This window comes from Danio rerio, chromosome 11, assembly GCF_049306965.1.
Source record: "Danio rerio strain Tuebingen ecotype United States chromosome 11, GRCz12tu, whole genome shotgun sequence".
Lineage (NCBI taxonomy): Eukaryota > Metazoa > Chordata > Actinopteri > Cypriniformes > Danionidae > Danio > Danio rerio.
Window position 1 is genome coordinate 37,098,067 of NC_133186.1, and position 9,452 is coordinate 37,107,518.

The 9,452-nt window shown below is 32.3% G+C and overlaps 1 long non-coding RNA gene across 1 annotated transcript; it reads left to right on the forward strand.

The window, feature by feature from the left end:
• Positions 1 to 2,609: 2,609 nt before the first annotated feature.
• LOC110438512 (uncharacterized) lies at positions 2,610 to 6,086 on the forward strand. Its single transcript, XR_002456835.3, has 5 exons — positions 2,610 to 2,665; positions 3,913 to 4,018; positions 4,141 to 4,211; positions 5,449 to 5,633; positions 5,801 to 6,086. It is a non-coding gene; the product is annotated as an uncharacterized lncRNA (long non-coding RNA).
• The last annotated feature ends 3,366 nt before the right edge of the window (positions 6,087 to 9,452 follow it).

The window sequence follows — 9,452 nt, forward strand, 5'->3', positions numbered from 1 at the left end:
GTGATGCTACAGCCGGATGAATGATAAAAGTCATAGTGACATTTCAAAATAAAAGGCAAGCCAAGTTTATTTATAAATATCATACATACTGTTAGTTTACATAAAAAAGAATAGAGAAATATAAAATACAAGTATAAGATAATAAAAACAACAAAAAAATAAACAAACAGATTAAACAGATTAAAATGTGTTAAAACAGGTTTTAAAGGATTACAAAAAGAAAAAGACATAATAGTGCGATCTGTCAGTCAGACGTAGCAGTGCTAATTCAGTAAAGGCAAAATATAAAAGGGACGGAGAGGTTGGTTAGTTAAAAAGTTAACTGCTTTATAAATGATTTTATCATTTATATATTTGTTCTTAAACTATACAAATATCATTTAATGGTTTATATAGTATAGTTGTAGAATTATAAATATTTTTATGGAGACCATGAAGCAAGCTGCCAGTGTTTACTTCATGAAACTGATGTGTCAATATTTCAAGAATTATGGCTGTGATTTAGATGTTTTTTTTTAAACAGTAAAAATTATTTTGTTCAGATTAAATATTTGTTTACCAAGTATTTTTCTAAGATAAATAGGATGCATCAATGTGAATACAATATGTTTTAAATTCTGTCATTTTTAATAATGAATCAATTGATCATTCCTCACTCACTTTCTCTGTATTCCTTGCTTTTTATCAGAATGAACCACTGTATTTCATTTACTTTCCAGCATTTATTATTTATTTATTATTTATGTATATTTTTATATTGACTTAATTTACTCATATTTACTTATAATTTATAATGTTCACATTTTTATTAGACTCAATATTATATATTAGTTTATATTATATTTCATTATAATATATAATGAAAACATTCTAAAACATAATATCTAATGTTGAGCTTAATAATAATATAAATCATTTTTAAAATAGTACTGGATTTCAGGGGTGTCCAAACTTGGTCTTGGAGGGCCGGTGTCCTGCATATTTTAGTTCCAACCCCAATTAAACACACCTGAACCAGCTAATTAAACTCTTTCTAGCTATACTAGATGTCCAGGCAGGTGTGTTGGAGAAAGTTGGAGCTAAACTATGCTGCGGCCCTCCAGGACTGAGTTTGGACACTTCTGCTGTATGGTAAATAATTCTTATGATAAATTATTTTATAATTTATTTTGTTTTCATTGGATTGTTTATTATTTTAATCAGATTGTGAATCATAAATTTTTACTGTAAGTTAAAATATTATTCATGTATAATTCATAATATATAATATAAAAAAATGAATTACAAATTAAATTTTTTTTCCTGTTTTTAATACTGTGTGTTTATTAAACCTAATAAAATGTTAGATTATTTTTTCTTATTTTTTTGTTTTAATAATAATAATAATAATACTTCATTGTTGTTTTTATTATTATTATTATTATTATTATTATTATTATTATTATTATTATTATTATTATTATTATTATTATTATTAATATCATCAATATTATTTAAAAAAAAATTTAAACGGCTTTTAATACTTTTTCTCAAAAAAAAAAAAAAAAAAAAAACACAAACCCCAAAGTTTGAAAACCCGTGGCTTTTAAAGCCTGCTTGAACCACAAGTTGCTGAGACTTTTATTTCAGTATATGGATATATTTCCTACTGGAACGGAATATTCCCAGCTGGGCCAGTTGGCATTTCTGTGTGGAGTTTGCATGTTCTCTTAGTGTTTGCGTGGTTTTCCTCCGGGTGTTCCGGTTACCCCCACAGTTCAAAGACATGCGCTATAGGTAAATTGGATGAACCACTTTGTCCGTAGTGTGAATGTGTGAGTGAATGGGTGTTTCCCAGTACTGGGTTATGGCTGTAAGGGCATCCGCTGCATAAAACATGTGCTGGCCTGGAATAGTTGGCGGCTAATTCCGCTGTGGTGACCACTGATAAATAAAGAGACTAAGCCGAAGGAAAATGAAGGAATGAATGAAACGAAATATTGAGGTGGGGGCGGGGCTTTCTTTTTTCACATTATTCCCTCATGGCAAAATAAAGGTAAGAGGGGCGTGGCTACCCAGATAGCAGGCAGTAATCGGGCCGAGCTCGGCTGCCCTCCGGCGCCTCCGGCTCCGACTCGGCATCGGCAAGTGTTATCCGGGCCGAGTGCGGCCCGCAGCTCGCTCGCGCACATGCGGTTGTGATGCGGCTGTAAAGCACTGGCCCGATTCCGGTCAACCATATGGCAACCGATTAAGGCTGATGGCAACCAATTAAGTTCTTATTTTATCTAGTAATCTGTTAGCTCCACGTTTAATGATAATTTGAGAAAATATTCATGGTACGATAGCAAAAAAAAAAAAAGAATATTTAGTGTGGATGGTCGCAATGTTTAGACGCAAACAAAACAATATTATTTATAAATAGATTATACATGTCATCTAGAGAAAAACTATGTAAAATTCGCTTATTTTTGAGATAGCACGCTCCTGTGCTGACTGTTTTTGTTTTAAAGCAGAAGTTGGTTTCATAATAAACACATGCGTGACTAAACTCATGATCCACACTCCAATCCAGACGGTGGCGGTAATGCTCCAAAAAGCTGGTTGTCAACCACCATGGCACGAAGATCACAAGAAGAAAAAGTTTGTTTTTTTTAAAGACTTCATGTGGATTCCGGTCAGAAAGGTAAGCTTTTTACTGCTTGTGTACTGTATAATTAGCGAATTTAGAGCTTAAAACATTTCCACGGTGTTTGGTTGTAACAGCGTTTAGTAATTTAAAACAGTTTGATACGAAATGTAACTTGCATTAAGAAACACGACTGGAGCTAATGTATGCTAACGCTAACAGTTACAAACACGCCTGAAAGTTCATTTTCCTTTAACACAATGTTAGATTGTAACGTGTGTAGTAACTGAAAACTATTTTAATTATTTTAAAGAAACATGAAACGAATTTGTGTGTATGCTATCTTTGCGTTAAAGAAAGTTTCTGTAGACAAATCCATAAACTAACAAGGCAAAACGTGTTTTTCTCCTGATTTTACATTATAAAGTACCGTGGATGTTGAAAAAATCATTGTACAGGCGTTTACTTATCCAACAGTATTAATTCTGTGATTGTGTAAATAAAAACTAATCGTTTTGGATTAATAAAATATTATTGTTTATCTTGTTTATGCAGTTAGTCACGAAAAGTGATCGAAACTCGACTGTTTACTATTCTCTTTAAATTATCCAAGAGAAATATATTAGTGTGCACTTTAATTCATATGTGTTAGCCTATGTGAATCAATTATATCTTTTGTTCAAGCTGTAATGGTCAGTTCATGTAAAACTGAACGTCTTAAAGCAGATTTTGATGTTTTTTTGTTTGTTTTTTATGTTATTGACAGTGATAAATTCTGATTTAAATGAATGGGTAACAATAGTTGTTGGTTAAGTCTTATTGTTCTTGTTTAACAAAGGTTAGTGAGATCATTTTGCAGTACATCACGACCAAAGAAGTCAATGGCACACTCTTTTGAACGTGAATAGGCATGTTATATTTGTGTGCTAAAAGTCCATTATAAGCTGTAAACTGCTGATACATTTTCAACATAGATTGAGCTTTTCAGACATTACATTACTAATTGCTTCACAAACAGCTGAAATGGTTTATTGTTATTGGCTATCATCATCAAACATTTTTCACAATGGTAGGTTAATCTTCATGGGTACATAATAATGCATGTGCTTGGCCATCTTACAAATCTATGTCTCAGATTCATAAGGCTGTCACTCTGCATGAATCTCCGAATAAATCTTGTGCAACCTTCTGTGTACTGATTATTTACACTATAGGTATTATATGCATTAATTAACTTTGATAGTATTTCAGGATTTGAACTTTTCTTTACGGGAGGTTAACAACAATGTGATGTTTTATTATAGATGCATATGAGGAAGCTCGACTAAAACATCCACATGCAACTGTGATTTCTGACTGGTAGACAAATGAGGACGATGATTGCCTGTCATACATCTCAAGACAGAACAGGTTTGTTTGCAATTATTTTAAACACATATTGTCAACATTGTCATTGATCTATTACAACCTGTGAGTTTTGCCCTGGCACTATACTAAAGTGATGTTTTGTTTTGTAAATGTATCTGATCAAGGGACAGTATAGACGCATCTATACCGTGATGAAAAAAAATTACTTGGAACAAAGAGGCTGGATAAAAGGCAGGTATGAAGATTTCAGAAATCAATGCAGCACCACAAGTACCATCACCATCAATGACTATGGCAGAAATCTTAAGACCACCATGAAGATGCACAGATACTGTACATTCCAGTACACCAGGCGTGTCCAAACTACGGCCCGCGGGCCATCTGCGGCCCGCGAGGCTTTTTATAAATATCAATAGAATCTGGCCCGCTATACAAAAATGAACGTAATTCAATAAATAACCACCGGGTGTCGCTATTACATGCATTCAATTAAGCAGCAGTTCTTGTTATGATCTATCTGTCTATCTGTCTGTCTGTCTGTCTGTCTGTCTGCACACAGTTGAAGTCTGAATTATTAGCCCCTCATTGATTTATTTCTTCTTTTTTAAATATTTCCCAAATGATGTTGGAGAAAGACTTATGTTTTATTTCGGCTAGAATAAAAAGCGGTTTAAATTTTTTTATGAACCATTTTAAGGTCAAAATTATTAGCCCCTTAAGTCTTCAGAACAAACCATTGTTATAAAATAACTTGCCTAATTACCTTAACTAGTTAACTTGATTAACCTAGTTAAGCCTTTAAATGTCACTTTAAGCTGTATAGAAGTGTCTTAAAAATATCTAGTCAAATATTATTTACTGTCATCATGGCAAAGATAAAATAAATCAGTTATTAGAAATGAGTTACTAAAACTAATATGTTTAGAAATGTGTGGAAAAAAATGTTTAACTCTCCGTTAAACAGAAATTGGGGAAAAAATAAACGGTGGCTAATAATTTAGGGGGGCTAACAATTCTGACTTCAACTGCATTTATATATATATATATATATATATATATATATATATATATATATATATGTATATGTGTGTGTATATGTGTGTATATATATATATGTATATGTGTGTGTGTGTGTGTGTCCGTGTGATGTATGTAAAATTTGGCCCGCGACAACGTTTGTTTTTTTGCATCTGGCCCTCGGCCCAAAAAGTTTGGACACTCCTGCAGTACACCTATGAACATTTACAGTCTTTGTTCTAGTGCAGTTTGAGATCAAGACAGAACTTATTGCATCTCGTGATGTCTTTGTAAGAATTGAAGACATCACTAAATTTGTTAAGGTTTAATGCAGCTAGAAAGTAAAGATCAACTAGAGAATATCAGCCGTATCTAACCCACTGTTGTATTTACAGAAGTTGTATGAGAATAAGCTACAGGTTGATTTATACTAATCTGTTATTTTTCTTTTTTAGCACGACTGACTGAAGTTTTAAAATCATGCAACGTCATAAAGCAGCAGCTGGGCCTGATTCTCACAAAACCAAAACAGACGTGATGAAATTCCAGATGTAAACACATTTGACCTTCCTTTGGCCAATTTGATTTGGAAAAGCTTGAAAATCAACTAAAGGAGCAGCCTGAACAAATGAAGAAACTGGTAAGTTCAAGCTCTTGCTAATTTCAAAGTGTTTTAAGTTTATTTATTTTTTTTTATTGTTTTTTTTTTTTTTTGCTTCGTAGGTAGCCTACTTTTTTCCTAATTTTTTCTTTTTTTTACATTAGTACTTGTTCACTACTAATTATCTGTTTATCTTTTAATCACAGATGGAGTGAGGACAAATGTCCATACCACGCCACTGATAAAGAAGTGGAAAAATGCATTACAAGGTAGCTACAACTTGCCCCTGACAGGGATGGAGGAAGAAAGAAGAGAAAGCTAATGTGTCAAATGTCTACATCACTATTTTGTTTTATTTTTTAAACAACATTTTAAGTGTATTAGGATGTTCCCTGATACTTGAACAATTTGTTTCTTTCATTTGCATTTATATATATATATGTATATGTATATATATATGTGTGTATATATGTATGGTATGTAGGTATGTATGTGTGTGCGCCAAATTCTGAAGAAACATCTTGATACATTTTTAATAAATGTAATACAAATAAAATTATAAATATAAAATTGCACAAGACGTGTATATATATGAAATGTATAATCATCTCACTCATGTCTTGCTGTTTGTGAAGTTGATTTTGTTCAAGTGTATTTAAAAATAAGTTTGACTTTATACTTCTGCAATTATTTATTTATATATATATATATATATATATATATATATATATATATATATATATATATATACATATATATATATATATATATATATATATATATATATATATATATATATATATATATGTATATATTTGTTTGTTTGTTTATTTTTATTTTAATGTTTTATTAAAAAATGTTTCAAGATGTTTCTTCAGAATTCTGCAGTACTTTTTACAAGTTTGACTTGGATATTTTACGGATAAAAATACCAATGACAAAGATGTTTCTTGCTATATCTTAAATTGGTTTCTATATTTAGGTTTATATAAAATTTAGCTGTTTGTACAAATTTTTAATTAAAGTCTATTGGGAAAACAGGGTTGTTTCAAAAACATCTGTGTTTGTGTGTAATTTTTAGATTTTTTGTTTAAATCTTTCTGTGTGTCTTTAATGTGTTGTTTTATTGTTGTTTTTATATTGATATTCTTGTGCACTACAAAATTATTTATAAAATTTTAGTACTATTTTTTTCTTGCAATTAATAAACGTTTAACATTTATTTATTTTGTCATTTGTCTGATTATTTTCGTTACAGAATGTGTATGCAGTTTGCACTTTATTCAAAGGTTAAACACAGTGCTTACACTTTGTGTTTACATTATAGTCTGTGTTTGCTGTTGTATAAATTCAAATGGTTGTAATACCATATATTAAGTACCAATGTAATACCAAAAGGTTTTATAAGGTGTATAAATACGGAGTCGCGCCAGCTCCGGGCCGCAGCGCACATTACCCTCGCGCCGATTCCGGCGCGGATGCGCAGCGTCGGCTCGCTTACGGCCGCCGCATCTGGCCCGCTTGATTCGGGCCGGAATCGGGCAGTGAGTCCACAGGCATCCGGCCCGAGTCCGGCAGCCGGAGTTGGGCCGAGGGGTAAGTCTTCGGCAGGCGACAATCTAGCCGGAACTGGCCCGAGTGTATTTTGCTATCTGGGTAAGAATATTGTAGCTGAAGTATCAAAATGACAACACAGAAAAAACGCCACTCTAAATGGAAAAGCAAATGGTCAGACTTTAAAGATTTCTAAAGCATTTTTTTCTATTAACTGGATTAATTGTTCACCTTAAGATTAACAACATGCAGTAGCAAAATAACCATTTTAATTATTGACTTTACACCAAGTGTAAAACAGGCTTGTCTGTCTGTCCAGTTTCTTGTTTTTATTATCTTGGGATCACCACAGTCGTCTCAGGAGACTGAACAGATGCAGCTCTTTTACCGTCAGGCCCTCGGATTCAGACAGCTTGTCAGGACAGCAAAGCATGAGAAGGCTGTGTTTTGCTAATTAACCGTGGTACCTGAGGTGAACTGTAGTTCTATATATGGTTCTACAGAGCTCTGCGTTTTCCTCCTGCCAGCCTTTTACCCACACATCTCATTACAGAGGACAGGGAGCTTGTGAGTTACAAAACACACACAGGGACACGCACACTTGTATTGCTAGCTAACTATGTGTTAGGTTGAGTTGTTGTAATTGGCTAACGTTACACGTACACTATCAGGGGTTTGAAACTGTTTATTCATTATTCATAATCTTGCTGGAAAACCGAATAACAGTTACTTTGAGAACGGCATTCAATGTGTTTTGACATCAGTTTCCCACTAGGTGGCAACATTTGTGGTTTAGCGCTCCTAGCATCCACTGATGTAATAAACTGTAAACAATAATTATAGGCTGTATGTAGCATATTCACATTTATATTACATATAATCATTTGGGCTTTTACCTAAAGGCATTTAGAAATAAGAACGAACGAAACAGATAACCAAAGTAGGCTATGTTAATTAATGATATATGAACATTGCTAGTTGGTCTAATAACTATCTACATAGACGTAAAAAGAGAGATTTTATAGTTAGATGGTCAAGTTTATTTTTCTTTTATCGAAGAAAAATATAAGTGGAAAAAGAAAAGAGATTGTTAGTTATATAAGATCAAATTCATTTTATTCATGTACAGTTGAAGTCAGAATTAATAGCCCCCCATTTGATTTTATTTATTTATTTATTTTTATTATTTCCCAGATGATGTTCAACAGAGCAAGAACATTTTCACAGTATGTCTGATGATATATATATATATATATATATATATATATATATATATATATATATATATATATATATATATATATATATATATATATGTATGTATGTATGTATATATATATATATATATATATATATATATATATATATATATATATATATATATATATATATTTTTTTTTTTTTTCTGGGGAAAGTCTTGTTTCTTTTATTTCGCCTAGAATAAAAGCAGTTTTTAACTTTTTAAAAAACGTCTTAAGGTCATATTAGCCCCTTTAAGCTATATTTTTTTTCTATAGTCTACAGAACAAACCATTGTTATACAAAAAATAAACAGGGCGGATAATAAGTCATGGGGGCTAATAATTCTGACTTGAACTGTTTATATATGTGAGAGATTTAATTGTGGACGAAAAAAGACGTGCCTTAATCTGTTTTCTTTTATTTATTTATTTATTTATTTATTTATGGAATTTTGGAATGAATTGGGCAGACCATTCAACCAGTGAAAAACAGTTTACAGGAAACCTTTCCCCTGTTTTCTACACACTTTTGTTAGCTGTTGTCTGTTGGAGTTCGCCATCTGGTGGCAGCGTTCAGTACTCTTTGAGATGTGTGTGTTTGACCTTCAGTCTGTTTGTGTAAAGCTTGTATCCTCTCATCTGGTCTTGGTGCACAGAGATTCTACACTGAATCACCGCGAGAGAGGAAATGATGTAATAGTGTCACCTTCACAGGCGCTCCTGTCATGGGGTGCTGGAGGTGAGCACGTTGTGTGTGTGTGTGACGCAGACTCTGCCATCCAGGAGAAATGCTCATTTCAGGACACTTAGTCTGTTTATCTGTAAAATGGAGAGGAGCTTGAAGGATATAAATAGACATATTATTTTAAAATAGTTCTTAAACATTAAAATGTAAATTATTTTAAACCTGTAAATAATTACTTGTGTGTGTGTGTGTGTGTGTGTGTGTATGTATATATATATATATATATATATATATATATATATATATATATATAGAGAGAGAGAGAGAGAGAGAGAGAGAGAGAGAGAGAGAGAGAGAGAGAAATTCCATTCAAATAAA